Here is a 21881-nt window from a genome sequence, read left to right as displayed (position 1 = left end):
TGAAGAAGTAAAAGAGTATGGTCTATTTGGAACGCTAAAAGTTATTTCTGTAATGGTACAGCAGAAAAATGGTGGTAGTGAAGTGTGATTTAAGTTCACATATATGAATCATAGCTTATTAAAACTATTAGAGTCAGGGCACCTGGGTGGCTCAGTCAGGTAAGCATCTGACTTCGGCTCAGGTCACGATCTCGAGGTTCATGAGTTCGAGCCCTGCATCCAGCTCTGTGCTGACAGCTCAGAGCTGGAGCCTGCTTTGGATTCTGTGTCTCCCTCTCTCTCTGCCCCTCCCCCACTGGTGCTCTGTGTCTGTCTCTCAAAAATAAATAAAAACATTTAAAACAGTTTTTAAAAAACAGAGTCGGGGTCAGTATAAGGGGCAATAAAAGATAAAGGCCTTCATCTCAATCTTTGTTCTATACTGTAAGAAACAGTAGTATCAAAGTGACCTTTAAATTCTAAAAACCAATGAAAATTGAAAACCTGAACATTTCCCTAACAAATTTTTTTTTGTGTGCTGAGATAATGCAATCTAGTGTATGGATTTATATACTCAAGTTGAAATATTCACTAGTCATCACTGATAAGTTTAGAGCAGTAACAACCCTATACTACTCAAGAATGTCTTCTGAGAACAGCTGCACATATTGCCACAAGTTTGTGTCATAATGCATTGTTTTTTTACGGTAGCAGTAACTATTCACTATCATTTAACTGTCATACAAGTATTCATTAATTGTTACTATATTGCTCAGAAAATAAATCTAAATATAATGTGTATAGAATACAAGAATATCTTAGCTTACTTATTTTTAATTTAATTTTAATTTATTTTTTATTTTAGACAGAGAGAGTGCACACCTGTCAGGGAAGAAGGAAAGGGAGGGGAGAGAGGGGGAAGGAGGGAGGAAAAGAGGGAGAGGGACTCCAAGAACCCCAAGAACATACATTCCTTTAAGGTAAACCATGTTAAAGAGAAGTAGGAGAAACATCTGGTTCATGTTGCCAATTGTTTTAAAAATTAGGATTGTTCTTTTTTTTCCCCTCGGTTCAAACAATAAGAAAAGGTTATGAAATATAGACTTATGCTGAATGAAAAGGTCTTTCCCCAGCCCTCTTCTCTGCACAGTATATGTGCCTAACTACCACCATGTTGCACTGGCTTGCCCTGTTTTTCTTCGCCCAAAACACTGAACACACTTTTGATTTGACAGGGTAGGAGTGAATACTAGTAACAGCAATAGTAGTTCCATCAGTGGCCACTTCTGTATTTTTAATATAAAATGGTTCATAACTATTGGAGTGTAAGAAAATATAACAGTTGTGAGTGCAAAAGCAGTCAGCTTGCCATCTTCCTGAACTTGGGAATCTATGTGAACACTTCTACATTGTATGACAAGTGTGAACCAGCTGAAAATCTAATTTACAATTAGATTCTTTTTATTCCTCTCATTCTTTTTATTCCTCTCTCTGCTAACATTCTTTTTATTCCTCTCTCTGCTAAACTGCATGAGTTCTATTATTATATTAAATCCAATATTCTGCTATTCTTCCTGTTTCTCACATTCATTCTCTACTCCTAAAATGACAAAGTATAAAATACTTTAATAGTAGACTTGAAATTTAGTAATAAGGCAGATATAGGTTTAAGCTAGAATAAATAGCTTTCATAAACTATTTCTGTCTTTATCTAACAAGTCTGATCTAAGCATTGTTAACCCAAGTTTCCATCAACTCAGAACATCCTAGAGCTGAAGAGCAACTCCAATTTGTTTTTTGTCCCCATGACTATAAGTTATTTGACTCCATATTTTTTCATGGTCTTGAGGAATGTTCAGGAACATTCCACCACTAATGAATCTACAAGTCTATCTTATAGTTAAGGGAGAAAAAAATTATAATTCAACTCAAGAAATAATTCTTAAATACAATGTTCAATAGTGTGCTAAGTATTAATATAAGTGTTCATAAACCAACAGCTATGTTCAAATGTATATTATGTTAAATTTATATTATGAGCATTTTACATCTCATTAAGTCCTTACAACAACCTAATGAAGTATATATGTTCATCTCCAACTGGCAGGTAAATGAAATAAAATTACAAAACTAGTAAGTGGTACATTTGAACCCAGAGTTATCCAACTGAAAAGTCTACATCCTCAAATGTTGTATTAAATACTCTTCCTACTCCGTGAGGCTGCTGGCAGGGCCTTCTCGGTGTCAGGGTTTTGGGTAAGGCCCACGAGAGGAGAATTCCTCAGAGAGAGAAGACTGTAATAATGGTGAACCCCCTAGGAAGATAATACCAGAGAAGAATTCACTTAGACAGACTTACAACAGCTGTGCCAGACTCTGCTTAAACCAAGAAACAGTATGTCTAGCAAGCACTGCTATGAAGACTGAAAATTGTGTGGCCAAAATTCCACCTACACCTGCCTAAATAACCCAGAAAACCGCCAGAAAACTAGCAGAACGGAGTCTCCAGAGCCAAGCGCAGACGAGAGGCCCACGGAAGAGGGGCCCCTCCCGAAGCGGATCTCCAAAGGAAAAGCGAGCTGAGCCTGCCCCTCCTGCCCCCATGCACCTTGCCGATCCACCTCGGCTAATACGCCAGATCCCCAGCACCACAAGCCGGGCAGTGTGCAAGTAGCTCAGAGAGGCCATCCCCACCCCACACTCCTCTCCGCCCCTAGGAGAGGGGAAGAGAAGGCACACACCAGACTGACTGTGGCCCCAGCGGTGGGCTGGGGGCAGACATCAGGTCTGACTGCGGCCAGTCCACCAACGCAAGTTATTCAAGACAGCACAGGTGAAGTGCCCTGCAGTCCTGCACCACTCCAGGGGCTATCCAAAATGACGAAACGGAAGAATTCCCCTCAAAAAAACGTCAGGAAATAACAACAGCTAACGAACTGATCAAAAATGATTTAAACAATATAACAGAAAGTGAATTTAGAATAATAGTCATAAAATTAATCGCTGGGCTTGAAAACAGTATAAAGCACAGCAGAGAATCTCTTGCTACAGAGATCAAGGGACTAAGGAACAGCCAGGAAGAGCTAAAAAAGGCTATCAACGAGCTGCAAAATAAAATGGAGGCAACTACGGCTCAGATTGAAGAGGCAGAGGAGAGAATAGGTGAACTAGAAGATAAAATTATGGAAAAAGAAGAAGCTGAGAAAAAGAGAGATAAAAAAATCCAGGAGTATGAGGGGAAAATTAGAGAACTAAGTGATGCACTAAAGAGAATATACACATAATTGGTATTCCAGAGGAGGAAGAGAGAGGGAAAGGTGCTGAAGGTGTACTTGAAGAAATAATAGCTGAGAACTTCCCGGATCAGGGGAAGGAAAAAGGCAGTGAAATCCAAGAGGCACAGAGAACTCCCTTCAGACATAACTTGAATCGATCTTCTGCACGACATATCATAGTGAAACTGGCAAAATACAAGGATAAAGAGAAAATTCTGAAAGCAGCTAGAGATAAACGTGCTCTAACATATAAAGGAAGACCTATAAGACTCGTGACCGATCTCTCTACTGAAACTTGGCAGGCCAGAAAGGAATAGCAGGAGATCTTCAATGTGATGAACAGAAAAAAATATGCAGCTGAGAATCCTTTATCCAGCAAGTCTGTCATTCAGAATAGAAGGAGAGATAAAGGTCTTCCCAAACAAACAAAAACTGAAGGAATTCGTCACCACGAAACCAGCCCTATAAGAGATCCTAAGGGGGATCCTGTGAGACAAAGTACCAGAGATATCGCTACAAGCATGAAACCTACGGATATCACAACGACTCTAAACCCATATCTTTCTATAATAACACAATGTAAATGGACTAAATGCATCAACCAAAAGACATAGGGTATCAGAATGGATAAAAAAACAAGACCCATCTATTTGCTGTCTACAAGAGACTCATTTTAGACCTGAGGACACCTTTAGATTGAGAGTGAGGGGATGGAGAACTATTTATCATGCCACTGGAAGTCAAAAGAAAGCTGGAGTAGCCATACTTGTATCAGACAAACTAGACTTTAAATTAAAGGCTGTAACAAGAGATGAAGAAGGGCATTATATAATAATTACAGGGTGTATCCATCAGGAAGAGCTAACAATTATAAATGTCTATGCGCCGAATACAGGAGCCCCCAAATATATAAAACAATTACTCACAAACATAAGCAACCTTATTGATAAGAATGTGGTCATTGCAGGGGACTTTAACACTCCACTTACAGAAATGGATAGATCATCTAGACACACGGTCAATACAGAAACAAGGGCCCTGAATGATACATTGGATCAGATGGACTTGACAGATATATTTAGAACTCTGCATCCCAAAGCAATAGAATATACTTTCTTCTCGAGTGCACATGGAACGTTCTCCAAGATAGATCATATACTGGGTCACAAAACAGCCCTTCATAAGTATACAAGAATTGAAATCATACCATGCATACTTTCAGACCACAATGCTATGAAGCTTGAAATCAACCACAGGAAAAAGTCTGGAAAACCTCCAAAAGGGTGGAGGTTAAAGAACACCCTACTAAAGAATGAATGGGTCAACCAGGCAATTAGAGAAGAAATTAAAAAATATATGGAAACAAAGGAAAATGAAAATACAACAATCCAAACGCTTTGGGATGCAGCGAAAGCAGTCCTGAGAGGAAAATACATTGCAATCCAGGCCTATCTCAAGAAACAAGAAAAATCCCAAATACAAAATCTAACAGCACACCTAAAGGAAATAGAAGCAGAACAACAAAGACAGCCTAAATCCAGCAGAAGAAGAGAAATAATAAAGATCAGAGCAGAAATAAACAATATAGAATCTAAAAAAACTGTAGAGCAGATCAACGAAACCAAGAGTTGGTTTTTTGAAAACATAAACAAAATTGATAAACCTCTAGCCAGGCTTCTCAAAAAGAAAAGGGAGATGACCCAAATAGGTAAAATCATGAATGAAAATGGAATGATTACAACCAATCCCTCAGAAATACAAACAATTATCAGGGAATACTATGAAAAATTATACGCCAACAAATTGGACAACCTAGAAGAAATGGACAAATTCCTAAACACCCACACGCTTCCAAAACTCAATCAGGAGGAAATAGAAAGCTTGAACAGACCCATAACCAGCGAAGAAATTGAATCGGTCATCAAAAATCTCCCAACAAATAAGAGTCCAGGACCAGATGGCTTCCCAGGGGAGTTTTACCAGACGTTTAAAGCAGAGATAATACCTATCCTTCTCAAGCTATTCCAAGAAATAGAAAGGGAAGAAAAACTTCCAGACTCATTCTATGAAGCCAGTATGACTTTGATTCCTAAACCAGACAGAGACCCAGTAAAAAAAGAGAACTACAGGCCAATATCCCTGATGAATATGGATGCAAAAATTCTCAACAAGATACTAGCAAATCGAATTCAACGGCATATAAAAAGAATTATTCACCATGATCAAGTGGGATTCATTCCTGGGATGCAGGGCTGGTTCAACATTCGCAAATCAATCAACGTGATACATCACATTAACAAAAAAAAAGAGAAGAACCATATGATCCTGTCAATTGATGCAGAAAAGGCCTTTGACAAAATCCAGCACCCTTTCTTAATAAAAACCCTTGAGAAAGTCGGGATAGAAGGAACATACTTAAAGATCATAAAAGCCATTTATGAAAAGCCCACAGCTAACATCATCCTCAATGGGGAAAAACTGAGAGCTTTTTCCCTGAGATCAGGAACACGACAGGGATGCCCACTCTCACCGCTGTTGTTTAACATAGTGCTGGAAGTTCTAGCATCAGCAATCAGACAACAAAAGGAAATCAAAGGCATCAAAATTGGCAAAGATGAAGTCAAGCTTTCGCTTTTTGCAGATGACATGATATTATACATGGAAAATCCGACAGACTCCACCAAAAGTCTGCTAGAACTGATACATGAATTCAGCAAAGTTGCAGGATACAAAATCAATGTACAGAAATCAGTTGCATTCTTATACACTAACAATGAAGCAACAGAAAGACAAATAAAGAAACTGATCCCATTCACAATTGCACCAAGAAGCATAAAATACCTAGGAATAAATCTAACCAAAGATGTAAAAGATCTGTATGCTGAAAACTATAGAAAACTTATGAAGGTAATTGAAGAAGATTTAAAGAAATGGAAAGACATTCCCTGCTCATGGATTGGAAGAATAAATATTGTCAAAATGTCAATACTACCCAAAGCTATCTACACATTCAATGCAATCCCAATCAAAATTGCACCAGCATTCTTCTTGAAACTAGAACAAGCAATCCTAAAATTCATATGGAACCACAAAAGGCCCCGAATAGCCAAAGTAATTTTGAAGAAGACCAAAGCAGGAGGCATCACAATCCCAGACTAGCCTCTACTACAAAGCTATAATCATCAAGACAGCATGGTATTGGCACAAAAACAGACACATAGACCAATGGAATAGAATAGAAACCCCACACCTAGACCCACAAAAGTATGGCCAACTAATCTTTGACAAAGCAGGAAAGAATATTCAATGGAAAAAAGACAGTCTTTTTAACAAATGGTGCTGGGAGAACTGGACAGCAACATGCAGAAGAATGAAACTAGACCACTTTCTCACACCATTCACAAAAACAAACTCAAAATGGATAAAGGACCTGAATGTCAGACAGGAAACCATCAAAACCCTAGAGGAGAAAGCAGGAAAAGACCTCTCTGACCTCAGCCACAGCAATTTCTTACTTGACACATCCCCAAAGGCAAGGGAATTAAAAGCAAAAATGAACTACTGGGACCTTATGAAGATAAAAAGCTTCTGCACAGCAAAGGAAACAACCAACAAAACTAAAATTTAGACAACAAACGGGATGGGAAAAGATATTTGCAAATGACATATCGGACAAAGGGCTAGTATCCAAAATCTATAAAGAGCTCACCAAACTCCACACCCGAAAAACAAATAACCCAGTGAAGAAATGGGCAAAAAACATGAATAGACACTTCTCTAAAGAAGACATCCGGATGGCCAACAGGCACATGAAAAGATGCTCAACGTCGCTCCTCATCAGGGAAATACAAATCAAAACCACACTCAGATATCACCTCACGCCAGTCAGATTGGCCAAGATGAACAAATCAGGAGACTATAGATGCTGGCGAGGATGTGGAGAAATGGGAACCCTCTTGCACTGTTGGTGGGAATGCAAATTGGTGCAGCCACTCTGGAAAACAGTGTGGAGGTTCCTCACAAAATTAAAAATAGACCTACCCTATGACCCAGCAATGGCACTGCTAGGAATTTACCCAAGGGATACAGGAGTACTGATGCATAGGGGCACTTGTACCCCAATGTTTATAGCAGCACTCTCAACAGTAGCCAAATTATGGAAAGAGCCTAAATGTCCATCAACTGATGAATGGATAAAGAAATTGTGGTTTATATACACAATGGAGTACTATGTGGCAATGAGAAAGAATGAAATATGGCCCTTTGTAGCAACGTGGATGGAACTGGAGAGTGTTATGCTAAGTGAAATAAGCCATACAGAGAAAGAAAGATACCATATGGTTTCACTCTTATGTGGATCCTGAGAAACTTAACAGAAACCCATGGGGGAGGGGAAGGGGGAAAAAAAAGAGGTTAGAGTGGAAGAGAGCCAAAGCATAAGAGACTCTTAAAACCTGAGAACAAGCTGAGGGTTGATGGGGGGTGGGAGGGAGGCGAGAGTGGGTGATGGGTTTGAGGAGGGCACCTTTTGGGATGAGCACTGGGTGTTGTATGGAAACCCATTTGACAATAAACTTCATACATTGAAAAAAAAATAAAATTATAGTTTAAAAAGTTAAAAAAAAATAAATACTCTTCCTAATGGTATATTACAATCAATTTGTGATTTCAGGTGTATTTGAGGTCTAAATTTTTAAATTATAATTTTTAAAAAGATAATACACTTACATGATTCAAAAGTCAACATTGGGCCCAGAAGAATCGAAAATCTTGAAATAATTAACATGCTTAGTCTGCAGATCTTGATTTTAAGTATTAAAAGAAACCGTTTCCTTGGAGAATGGCTTATTTTAAGACTGAGGGAAGAAATATATAAGATGAGCCTGGAATATCTTGTTATATCAGCAAGCAAGGAAGTGATTTAAAAAAAAAAATGCTACAGGGGCGCCTGGGTGGCGCAGTCGGTTAAGCGTCCGACTTCAGCCAGGTCACGATCTCGCGGTCCGTGAGTTCGAGCCCCGCGTCGGGCTCTGGGCTGATGGCTCGGAGCCTGGAGCCTGTTTCCGATTCTGTGTCTCCCTCTCTCTCTGCCCCTCCCCCGTTCATGCTCTGTCTCTCTCTGTCCCAGAAATAAATAAAAAAAAACGTTGAAAAAAAAAATGCTACAGACACTGAAAGAGACGCAAAAGCCAGCCTGAAGAGGTTCTAATAATGAGAAATCCAAGTCCATATTAATTGATATAAATTTATTCTTATGTTGGAGATAAGTTTTTCCTTAGAATAGAACACCAACTAATAAATGTAGAAGGAATAAGAGAGTTAGAATGTCACTATTTGGCAAATAGCACAGCAATAAGAGATTCAGGCAAAAATCATCAGTATGTGTAAGTGAAAGTTGATGAGGAAAGGAGATCTCTCTGGTCTCAAAACATCTCCCCACAAATTCTCATTAATTACATGGGAGAAAATAGTAACTTTACAGTGGAGAAATCTACCAACTACCACCTAAACCAAATAATCAAAGATAACATTAACAGTAATGAGATGAAAAGACATCAAATGCCTCCCAAGACAAGGCACTGAGAAAGGTACCTCACTTTTGTAATATCTTTGCCAAAAATTCATAACCTGAATCTAATCATGAGAAAACACCAGACAAACCCAATTGAGGGCTATCCTTTAAAATATCCTGCCTATACTCATTAAAAAATGTCAAACACATGACAGAGAAACAATTCCAAATTAAATGAGACTAAGAGGACAAAAATTGCACTTTATGATCCTGAATTGAATCCTGATTCAGAAAAAAATATTATTTTATCTGCTATAAAGGCTATTACAAGGAAAAATAGGCATAATAAGAATCAGGTTTGTAGATTAAATAATAATTATATTTATTATGCATTGTTAGTTTCCCCTGTGTCTTTGTATCAAGATATTCTAGGAAATACAAACTGAGGTATTTTGGGGGTAGAGACATTATATCTGCATACTGTCACATGGTTCAAAAAACTTACATATACATAAATAGATGCACATAATTCATATAGAGAAAGGGAATGATGCAAAGCAGAAGCAGTAAAATGTTAACAATTTGGTTATATGGATGAACAGAATATAGAAACTCTTTGTAATATTTTTACAGCTCTACTCTGAGATTAAAATTATTTCTAAATGGAAATTTATCAACAAATTATACTACAAAGCCCGACAATAAATTCAGATTCAGTAGGCAGAGAATAAAATAGGGCAGCTGGAATATAAGGTAATGTTTATAAAAATGTACTCTAGTTGTTCTTTCAATTTCCTTTAGATATAAGGAATTGTAATTTTTAGTGTAACAATTTTTTTTAAATATTTCCTATATGTTAAAGATACACACTGAAATATATATGCATATTTACAAATTAAATATGTCTGACACTGACTTTAAAATAACCTAGTGAAGGGATAGGAATATGGGGTTATAAGTGAAATAAGATGGGCCATCTATAAATATTGGAGTTGGGTGATAAGTATGAAGGTTCATTATTCTACTTTCTCTTGTCTATAATGTCTGTAATGAAAAATTTTAAATAGTCAATCCTATATAAAAATATTAACAGAGAAATATCATTCTCACTGTTCATATTTCCACATTTCTTGTCAAGTCATCCCTTATAGGAAACCATCTGATTATTAGTTGATTATCTTTCTAGTTTCTTCTCAAAAATATAAGGAAATACAAATATGAATGTATAAATTGTTTCTCCACTCTTCCTACAAAAAGGAACATGTAATACACATTCGTCTATACTTTGTCCCTCCCTTTCCCCCCACTGCCATCTTAATAGGTCATGGAGATATCTCCATACTGGCATAGAGAACTTTATTTTCATGTGTGTGTGCTGCATTGTTTATTCAACTAATCTCTTATTATTGGACCATTGAGTCATTTCCAGTTTGGTATTCCTCCAACAATGCTACAAAAAATAACCTTGTATATTTTGCCAGTTTGTACCTCTGCAGGTTTACCTGTAGGACAGATTATCAGAAGGGGAATTGCTGGATCAAAGGTTATGCTGGGAACATTTTACCAGATTCTTCCTCCTCTCATGATTGATACATGAGAATACTTGTTTCCCCACAGCCTTGCCAAATGAAAGAGTTATCAAACTTTTGTTTTTTTGTCCATCTGATAGGCGAGAAATTGTGTGTCAGTATAGTTTTCACTTGTATTTTTGTTATTAGAAACATAAACTGCTATTTTTGCTATTTCCCACATCAGATGATGAGTAATTATTAATGACTTACACATTTACAAGTTTTTCCAAGCTGTCAACTTATACACCTTTGACTCAGTTTTCTACTTTATACATCTAGGAACTTATTTCTTCAAAACCTCCCTATTCCTCCAGTATCCTTAATATTCTCACCATTCTCTCCTAAGTTCAAATATTTATCCTTATTTTTTGGCAAGATACTCCATATAAACAATATGATATAAAGGGTAGAATATGAAAAGTAACTCTCCTTCATACGCTGAACTTAAACATCATTCACCCCCAGAATGAACCACCAGTCCTAGTTTCTTAGGTATTCTTTCAATCACATTCTGTACATATGGAAGCATATATTTATATATTCAATTTTATAGAACATTCAAGTATCAATATACTGTTTAGATAAGGTAATGTTAGCTACTGTAATAATTAAACCCTGAAATCTCAGTGATTTAGCAAAACCAAAGGTTGATTTGCATACACATGACAGTCCTACATTCACTGGGCAGGCAGCCTTCCATGTGTGCTTCAAGAGCCCAAGTTCTGCCATAGCCCAGGGCTTCAGTCTTTACTTCAGCAGCAAATGAGGAAAAATAAGAGAGAAGACCTGTTTTTCAACTACCTTGCCCGTAAGTCAGCAGGTCACTCTGCACATATTCCCCTGGAAATAACAGTCCCATGGTCCTTTTAGATGCAAGGGAGGCTGGGAAATATAGTCCCTGGCTTGGCACCTACCCAAATTTACAAAGGGTAGCACAGATTTTTGGAGAGTAGCTGTCTTTTAAACACATTCTTCACACTATTTTATTCCATGGTATGTGTGTGCTTCATTTATCTCAGAAATGTTTCCAATAGTTGATACAGGGCTGATCCATCTAAAAACCTTTTAAACAGCTGCACTGCACAGGCACTTGTGCCTGAACTAGGCAGTCCCATCTTTCATTTAAGCAGCATGACTACAACAAATACAGGTATTTCTGCCCCAACAGTTCTGAAATACCTGTGTTTCTGCAAAATCAGGCTGCTGAGAAAAATATTGTTGGAAAATTATCCTGAAGAAAGAGAGCTTGCAGACTTGGAGACTAAGCAAACTCCCCGTCCATGTCCTTTTAGCCTTGGTTATCTCTCGCAGCCTATAGTAGCAGATTTCATCCCATCTTGCAGCCTACAGAGTGGATATTATCCCTCTTTCTTGCCTTCCTGCCCCTTCCTCCCCACACACAACTCCTCTCCTTGCTTGTAACAGGGGGCTTAGTACAGCCTAAGGACTTTCTCCTAAGCCACTCTGCCCTTGTGTGCAGCAGGCTGGAGGGGCAGGGGGATTAAAAACAAAAACAAGTACAAGCTGTCAACCAAAGACTGACTGGATTCAGTGCGAATCTACCCTGTATCTGAGTAGGATAACTCAAGCATCTATATTCCCCTGTTAGACAGAATTTATACACAGGACTCCTAACTTGATATTGCATCCTTTATTGACTAGTGACCTGTTCTTTTCTTTCAGCACCATCTAGCAGTGTTTCTTGGGATCACCTCCAAAATAAAGTACCTAGATCCTTATCTGAGAGTCTTTTCTGGGGAACCTAAACTAAGACATTCTTCTTCCCAGTTTCCAGCCTGTAGGCCCCTCAACAATCAGAGCTGGTTAGAGGAAATGTTCAAGCTGAAGTCATTATCAATAGACTAGGAAGCACAGCACAAAAAAAGCACTTGGAGCCACTGTTACTTGGTGCAAAGCATTAACATGCGAGGGAAAATCACACTGGAATCACCATGACTTCTCTGTTATAATGATAAATATACTTCCTTAGTTATAAACTATACACAGACTTTAATCAGAGTGTCTTTAAACAGTCTTCTCCTGGTGGACACTTATCTTATTTACACTCTTGGTATTTACAGGCAATGCTGCTAGGATGCTTCTTAGAACCTTTCATGTGTGGGTATGTCTGTCTTTGGGATAAATTCCTGAAAGTAGAATTCCTGGGTCAGCAAGCACATGTACAGTTTGGAGAATTACTAACAAGTTGCTTTCTTGATGTTTTACCCACTTTGACTTCCATTTATGAGAATGCCTTTCCTCCTCACCACCTGTCAATGCTATCAATACTTTTACCATTGCCTATCTAATAAGTGAGATATGGTATCTCAGTGTAGTTTTATTTCAAAATTCTCTTCTAAGAAAAACTGAGCATCAGTTCAGGATTTTAGGAGTCACTGTATTTCCTTTCTCAGCATTTATTTATATTCTTCAGATGGTTGGTATTTCTCTTATTGATTATAAGAGCTTCTTCCATATTAACATTATTTTTTATCTGTAATATAAAATTATAAATACATTTCCCCAGTTTATAGTTGGTCTTTTTGCTCTGCTTATGGTGTTCTTAATCATGAAATTTTGTCTTTTATTTTTTTTAAGTTTATTTATTTATTTTTGAGAGAGAGAGAGTGAGTGTGGGCATGAGTGGGGGAGTGGGGGAGTGGGGGAGAGGGGGAGAGGGGGAGAGGGGGAGAGGGGGAGAGGGGGAGAGAGAGAGAAAGAGAATCCAAAGCAGGCTCCACAATGTCAGCACAGAGACTGATGCAGGGCTCAAATCCACAAGCCATGAGATCATGACCTGAACCAAAGTCAGATGCTTAACTGACTGAGCCACCCAGGCACCCCTCTTTTATTTTTTGTTTAATTAAATTAATTAATCTTTTCATTATGACTTTGAGGTTTGTGTCCTTTTTACCTCTGTAATTAAAAAAAAATCCCAGGTTTTTTCTAGTACTTTTATGTTTTCATTTTTCAAGATTAAATCTTGGCACCATTTGAAAATTTTGTTGTAAGGTGTGAGGTGTGAGGTAAGAATCCAACATTTTGTATGTATACAAATGGCTACCCTGTTGTCACATCATTTATTATTGAATAATCCAGTTTTCTCACACTAATTCAAAATACCACCTTTTTATTTTATGTTAAATTTCCTATGTATTTGTGTCCACTTCTGTACTTTCTATTTAATCAATTGCTCTACTGTTTCATGTGTTCTTACCACACTATTTAAATCAACTTACCTTTATACTATGTTTAACATTTGAGGGGGACAGTCTCTCCTCATCCTGCTACTTTTAAAGAATTTTCTGGATTATCACTTGTTTGATTTTTCAAGTAAACAACAGAGTAAACTTGGATAATTCTAAAAATTACCTAAAAAATATCTATATGCGTCTCTTACTATCTTCTTTAGCCTACTCTCTTTTTCTGTTCATAAGATTTCTACTTCCCTCTTCTTAACACTAAAACTTTAATCTCTTAAAAGCTTGAATCACTCTCATTAAACAAAAAGTAATCAAGAATCTCTTTATTTTCTCAGATTTCCCTTGCCTTTATGAAGTTCCAGACACTGTTAACCATTTACCCCTTCTTGAAATTCTCTTCTTTCTTTGCTTCATTTAGATACTCAGCATCCTTCTCTCACTCCTTTTCCCTAGCTCCCTCTTATCAGAGAAAGTCATTGAAAAACAATCTGTGTCCCTGGTGTACTATTTTCCCTTAAAGATATATAAAGATATATGCATATATAGTCAATTTTTATCTCTCTCTAAGGTCAATTACCACTAAAATTCTATCTTTAGTTCTGAGCACCTAAAAAGTATCTGCCATATGGTAGGTATGAAATAAATACTTAGTGAGCAAAAGAGTACCAATGCTAAATTTCTGATTCTGGTTCAAAATTTCATTTGACACGCCCCTTAGTCACCAACACATCAACACATTAAATGCCTGTATATGTAGTAGAAATAGTTGTCCTGAATTTTACATTGATCAAACCATACCAGGAATACCATGACTTATTCAGGGCCCATTTTCAGGAGAGGCAGTGACCAACAAGAGTGAATCCAAAGAAGGGAATAAGAAAGATGAATGGTACAAGACCTAGATTTTAAGAAGAAATGTTGAAGTTAGGATGCTTAGTCATCAGAAGATATAATGAAAGATTGGGGCACCTGGGTGGCTCAGTTCATGATCTCATTGTTCATGGGTTTAAGCCCCATTTCGGGCTCTGGGCTTACAGCTCGGAGAATGGAGTCTGCTTTGAATTCTGTGTCTCCATCTCTCTCTGCCCCTCCCCCCGTGTGTGTGTGTGTGTCTGTGTGTGTGTGTGAGCGCGCGCGCTCTCTCTCTCTCTCTCTCTCAAAAATAAACAAACATTAAAAAAAAAGATATGATGAAAGAAAAGACATAAAGGTCCTAAAATATGTGAAGACCTTTCTGGGCTGGGGCAAAGGAATGGGAGGGAGGGCTTAGAAGAGGGAAGAGGATATGGCACTGTTTGGTTACTTCACAGAACCCAAGCAGACCTGATTGTAAAGTTACAGAGAAACAAATTTCAACAAGAATTTTTAACAATTAGAATTGCACTAACAAAAAAATAATAGGAAGATTCTAACAAGTAGTGGGTTCCTTCCCACTAACCTCTCTCAATGTCAATGTTCTCTTCTATAAAATATGGATAATTACTATACTCCTACCTTAAACAGTTATATGTGAGTGTTAAAGTTTTGTTTTGTTTTTTGTTTTGTTTTGTTTTGTTTTGTTTGAGAGAGAGAGAGAGGGAGGGAAGGTCAGAGACAGGGAGACACAGAATCCGAAGCAGGCTCCAGGCTCCGAGTTGTCAGCACAGAGCCCAATGCGGGCTCGAACCCACGAACTGCGAGATCATGACCTGAGTTGAAGTCGGATGCTCAACCAACTGAGCCACCCAGGTGCCCCTGTTATAAGTTAGTGTTAAAAAGGATAAAGTATATTACCACTCCATATGGTGCCTGCTACATAAAAGGCATTCAAATAATACTAGTTCTTTTAAAACTAGACCATCATCTTTGAAAATGAGTTAGTTTAATCTTTGAGACAGAAACAAATTATTCCCAGGTCTAAATTTTTCCTTTTTGGTCTAAAATTGAAATTAACATATTTTACTCGAAAGTGCCCATCTTGGGGCACCTGGGTGACTCAGTTGGTTGAGCGTCTGGCTCTTGATTACAGCTCAGCTCATGATCCCAGAGTCGTGGAATCAAATCCCACTTGGACTCCATGCTGAGCATGGAGCCTGCTTAAGATTCTCTCTCCCTCTGCCCCTCTCCCCAACTCTCATGCTCTAAAAAAAATTAAAAAAAAAATAAAGTGGCATCTTATTTCTTGTTCTTATAGGCTCCACACTTCAGATCTTTCTAGTTTCTTGGTTCCTCATTCTCTAAACCCAGTCATTCATCAAGTCTCCCCCACTCCAACCAATGATTGTTCTTCTTTTGTATTCTTTCAAACCTTCCTTTGTGTTCTTGTGTCATTATTATAATTCAGGCTGCTGACTGTCCGAAATTGGCCTGTAGCAACATCTCAATAATTCTTCTGGACTGTGATCCACCCTAACCATTTTGTCATATAGAACTTAACATCCTTTCCCTTCTCAAAATCTGATGACTTCCAGTGTTGACAGAAAGCACAAAACACTTTACACAAGGAAAAAATCTTCTATAATATAATCCTTCTTTAATTCCTTAATACTATTTTCATTACTCTCCCATTAATCCTTTTCTTCATTTAAATGCCTCATGCTTTGGTATATATACGCAATGAATCTGATACTACTAAATAATCCCCTTCCTTTCTGTGTTCCTATACTTCAAGGTCTGGCTCAAGTAGCATCTTCTCCACAGGCTTTGTCTGTTACAGAAGGAAGACATCCCAACCCACTGTGAGGATATGTGATACTGTCAAAATCATTCCCTTGAAATTTTCTTCCTTGTTTGGTAGCAATGTACATGTCCTATCCATAATTCTGCATTTTAAGTTCCTATAGCAGTGTTGTTAAATAGAACTTTCTATGATGACACAAATATTATCTGTGCTGTCCAATACAATAGACACTAGTCACTTGTGGCTACTGAGCATCTAAAATGTGGCTAGTGGCTATATTATAAAGCATGTTCCTGGGAGGCAATAAATTAGTTTTCTGACCTTAGAGTACTAAATTGAGAAATAACTATGTTTCAGGTATCATTTAAACACTCTGTACATATTATTTCATTTATACTTTTCTATTTTTATCATTCTCATTTTTCAGATAAGTAAATTGAGTCCCAGAAAGGTTATATAACTTGCATAAAGTCCTAATTTTTTGGGATTAACAACAGGAGGCTTATCCAAGGAATACTAAAGTTAGAATATTAGAAAATATGGGAAGGAGCTTAGTAAACCATAAAACAGTATTCTTTTTTTTTTTTTTTTTCTTATTTTTTTTTTTATTTTTTAATATATGAAATTTACTGTCAAATTGGTTTCCATACAACACCCAGTGCTCATCGCAAAAGGTGCCCTCCTCAATATCCATCACCCACCCTGCCCTCCCTCCCACCATGCCCTCCCTCCCACCCCCCATCAACCCTCAGTTTGTTCTCAGTTTTTAACAGTCTCTTATGCTTTGGCTCTCTCTCACTCTAACCTCTTTTTTTTTTTTTTTTTTCCCTTCCCCTCCCCCATGGGTTTCTGTTATGTTTCTCAGGATCCACATAAGAGTGAAACCATATGGTATCTGTCTTTCTCTGTATGGCTTATTTCACTTAGCATCACACTCTCCAGTTCCATCCATGTTGCTACAAAAGGCCATATTTCATTTTTTCTCATTGCCACGTAGTATTCCATTGTGTATATAAACCACAATTTCTTTATCCATTCATCAGTTGATGGACATTTAGGCTCTTTCCATAATTTGGCTATTGTTGAGAGTGCCGCTATAAACATTGGGGTACAGGTGCCCCTATGCATCAGTACTCCTGTATCCCTTGGATAAATTCCTAGCAGTGCTATTGCTGGGTCATAGGGTAGGTCTATTTTTAATTTTCTGAGGAACCTCCACACTGCTTTCCAGAGCGGCTGCACCAATTTGCATTCCCACCAACAGTGCAAGAGGGTTCCTGTTTCTCCACATCCTCTCCAGCATCTATAGTCTCCTGATTTCTTCATTTTGGCCACTCTGACTGGCGTGAGGTGGTATCTGAGTGTGGTTTTGATTTGTATTTCCCTGATAAGGAGCGACGTTGAACATCTTTTCATGTGCCTAAAACAGTATTCTTAAGATAGTGATCATTTAACTTTCTTTCGGCCTTTCTTACAATGTTTAGCATATCATTTCTGAATCAACTGAAAATTTTACATGGTTTACATGTAATCTGCCCTCATACATGTGTTTCTAAAACCTGGAATGCAAGTTTAATGTGTGAAAATTATGTCATAAAAATAAAATGTGGTAATATACACACAATGGAATATTATTCAATAATAAAAAGGAATGGAGTACTGATACATGGTACAACATGGATGAACCACAAAAACATGATGTTTTGTGAAAGAAGCCAGTCACAAAAGACTACATATTATATGATTCCTTTTATATGAAATGTCCAGAATAGATAAATCCATAGAGACAAAAAGTAGATTAGGGCTAAGATGGCTGGCAGAGTTAGGGGTAAATGGGGAGTGGATTTTTTTCTGGGGTGATGTAAATGTCCTAAGATTGATTATGGTGATAATTCCATAACTGTGATTATAATCAAAACCATGGAACTGTACACCTTAAATGGGTGAATTGAATGGTGTGAGAATGTTATTTCAATAATTCTGTTTAAAAAAGTGGAATCATGGTTTTATGTTATTAAAAGGGGTCTATTCCCAAGAGCTATATACAGGTTATAAAATATCTAGAATATAGCTTTACCTTTATGCATATTCTTTGACAAATATTTCTGTCAAATATAGAAATACTTCTAATATATTTAAGAGTAAAATGAAATAAAATTGTGATTTTCAAATTGTTTTTTCAGGAATGGACAAAAGAATTTTTTTTTTTTTTTTTTTTTTTAGAAACTCAATACAACAAAAATAATCTGGTCTGGTTGAAGCTGAGTGGAGATTCAGACCTCTACCACTCAGATTCCTGCACTTTCTTCAGTATTGGCATCTAAGGAACGTACAGGGTTTGGGGAAGAAGAATTTACAAGTTCCTGCAAAAAGCAGCACAAATAATTGAATACATACAACAAAGTAAAAACTCTGCGAGTTGAAGTGTTTGCTACCCGACAGGCTATTAGCCTGTAATAATAACTCAGAAGTATTTTATGTTAGTAACATACAAACATACGATATCTATTTAGCAAATATGAGTTTTGGATCGGAGATTAAGGGCATGTTGTTTAAAAGTGTGCATGATTCTAAAGTCAAGATTTACCTCTAATTTATGTGTTTTTTTTTTCTTACCTATTTGGATTAGGGACTTTCGAATTTTGTTTGTAACAAAAACAAAAAAATGTAAATATCCCCAAACTAAAAAGCAGGTGCCCTAGTTCTGTGATAGTAGAAAGTGATTGCTGCATTCCTGGAGCAATACTACTTACTTAAGAAAAAAAGTGCAGTGTTGGACTCTCATGTACTTATGTAATTTATGTTGCTTCTACTTGGATGGCTTATTAACACCTAAAATCTATTATATTATTTAATTGTATATGACATATTACATTACACTTTAATTATACCAAAATCAGATGTGATCATTTATTTTTCTCAAAAAATACTTTTTTATATATTTAAGGGTGAAGAGGAACAAAATTGTGGTTTTCAAAATTGTTTTTTCAGGAGTGTACAAAAGAAATCTTTTTTGGTAATGAAATAAAGCATAAATAATCTTTTCAATGTCCCCATTTCTACTTAATTCTAAATCACCAGATTGATATCTTTAAGTACGAATTAGTAGATTCCCTTTACATTCATAGTTCATGAACAAGGTGTGATCCTTTCCCCTTTAGAAATGTCTTTTGGATCTTCTCCTTCCTTTCTTTATCCAAAGCTACCAACTTCTCTAGAATCAAGTCGGCTTCTCTCGTCTTTTCTATTTAGTGCTATTAGAATAGTTCTCAAGTGCTATTTCTATCATGTTATTTTCCTATTCAAAGACTTACAATTGTTCTCTAAAACTCAAATTCCTCTCACTCTCTGTGACAGTTAATTTTACATGTCAACTTGACTGGACCATGTGGTACCCAGATTATTTGGTCAAACATTCTGGGTGTTTCTATGAGATGTTTTTAGATGAGATTAACATTTAAATCAGTACACAGAGTACAGCAAACTGCACTCCAAAATGGGTGACCCTCATCTAATCAGTTGAAGGTCTGGATGGAATAGAAGGCTGATTCTCCCCCAAAGGAAAACAGAATTCTCCTGCCTGATGGCCTTCAATCTGTAGTAATACTGGGCCTTTCTGCTTGAAAGCCTTTGAATTGGAACAACAGCCCTGTAGATTTTAGACTTGCCAACCTCTATCATCACAATAAACATAGACTGATTTATACCTATCGATCAGTCTATCGATCTATCTATTGATCTATCTACCTAACAAATCTCCATCCTACTGATTCTGTTTCTCTAGAGAACTCTAATACACTCTCTATTACAACTTTAGTCTCATTTCACCAGCTTATTTCTTATTAGAACTCAACAGATTCTCTAATCCACAGAATAAAATCTGTCATTTTCTACATAATTTGTACAATTCCATCTAAATGCTTGTATTAAATAACTCACATATATCTGCACTGCCTATATTTGCTTTTCAAATATTTCTTTCCAGCTAGGCTGTTAAGCACTTTGAGAACAGGAGCCCCTATTTTCTTTACTTTTTTCTACAGAAATAATAAGGACTAATGTGAAATATAGTGTGGTGTGTGCGTGAGCACACGTGTGCGTGTGTGTGTGCGTGTGTAATATACCTTAAAACAAGTATACATGTATGTAAAATTTACCTCTTAAAGTCTGGCACAAAATCTAATTTTAATTTGTCTTGCTTGGAAGAATCACGCTTTGGGTTAAAATCAATTGTCATTTACAAGTATTCTTCCGCATTCATTTCAGTCAGCTATGACACAGAATAAAGTTACAGACAAACTTTAGCCTAGATAATTTAAGAGTACAATTGACAGAATGTTTTAATGTTGGGATGAAATGCATACTTTATATTTTTCAAACTCAGTTATATTGCTTTGCTAAAAGTAAATAGTACCTCCAGGACACCATCTGGTAAAAATCTCTCTGTGGATTAACCCAGAAAAGGAAGTGAATGAATTTTTATATATTGCATAGTTGTGGTTGCAAAACTGCAGTAAAAATATGTTTTCAATGCACTGGTGTAAGTGAGACTTCAGCTACCTCATCTGATTTGATCCCAAAGGCTTGGAATATTTAAGGCCATATCTCATCAACAGGGAAAAGGAGGGGTATTTTCTTTCTAGCATTCCTAGGACTTGGAAGAAAAAATAATCCAGGAAACTGAAGTCCATGAGCTGGAAAATATAAATTTGGTCTTTTAGAAATCATTCATTAAAAAATTACAGGATATGTCCAGAAAGTCTGAGACCATCTACGACAATTAGATGAGACCCAGCAATGCTATTGTGTGCATCCCTGCCAATGCAGAATGGTCAAATTAGTTTTTACCTTTTTTTTTTCTTTTTCTAAAAATAACGTGTTGTCCAAGCCTTGATCTAGTCCAATGACTAGAGCAATGGAACTTCCCCTCACTCCTCTAGGGAATCCATTCCAGAGACTAATAGATTTCACTGTCAGGAAACAATTCCCAGATTCAGTCTTAAGTTTCTGTTACTTAATTTCATCCCATTACTTGACTATACACTCCTTATTCTACCCTTAAAAATGACTTGGATTCCATGATGTTTACATTATTCAAATATTTTTCAAATGTTATCATAACTGGACTTAGAGATGGACAAATATTTTTTTTGTTATTTTAATCTTTCCTTCAAATTTAATTTGGAGTCCAAATCCCATTATGCATTTATTTTCTAGTTTGAGTACTACTCAATTTACATATTGAGGCATTTATGACTTAAACTGGTATTCGTGTTGTGATCTCAGCAGTACAATTTAAGTAACTTTTATCTTCCAGCCATATGACATGAAGCTTTTGCATATACAGACTAAAATCTCATTGACTGATTTTACGCTCATATTCCATTACAAGATCATATATAATTTGCGACCCACTATCATCTCAAAGTCTCTGGGTATTACTGCTTTCCAAGTACTATATATCCTGCCAATTGAATGGCTGTGTTTCTGATTATTTTTTCCCAGATGTATCAGCTACATTTTTCCAGGTTGAATCACATTTCATTTCCTGCCCATATTTCTAACCACTTTAGGTCCCTTTTATCTGTCCTCACTGGTTTTGTCAACACTATTCAATTTAGTATCATCTGTGAATTTAATTAACGTGATGTGTATCCTCTCTTATAAATCATTAATGAAGTT

The sequence above is a fragment of the Panthera leo genome, chromosome E2, assembly GCF_018350215.1.
Source record: "Panthera leo isolate Ple1 chromosome E2, P.leo_Ple1_pat1.1, whole genome shotgun sequence".
In the NCBI taxonomy this organism is placed as follows: Eukaryota; Metazoa; Chordata; class Mammalia; order Carnivora; family Felidae; genus Panthera; species Panthera leo.
Note: the sequence above shows the minus strand (reverse complement) of the source record.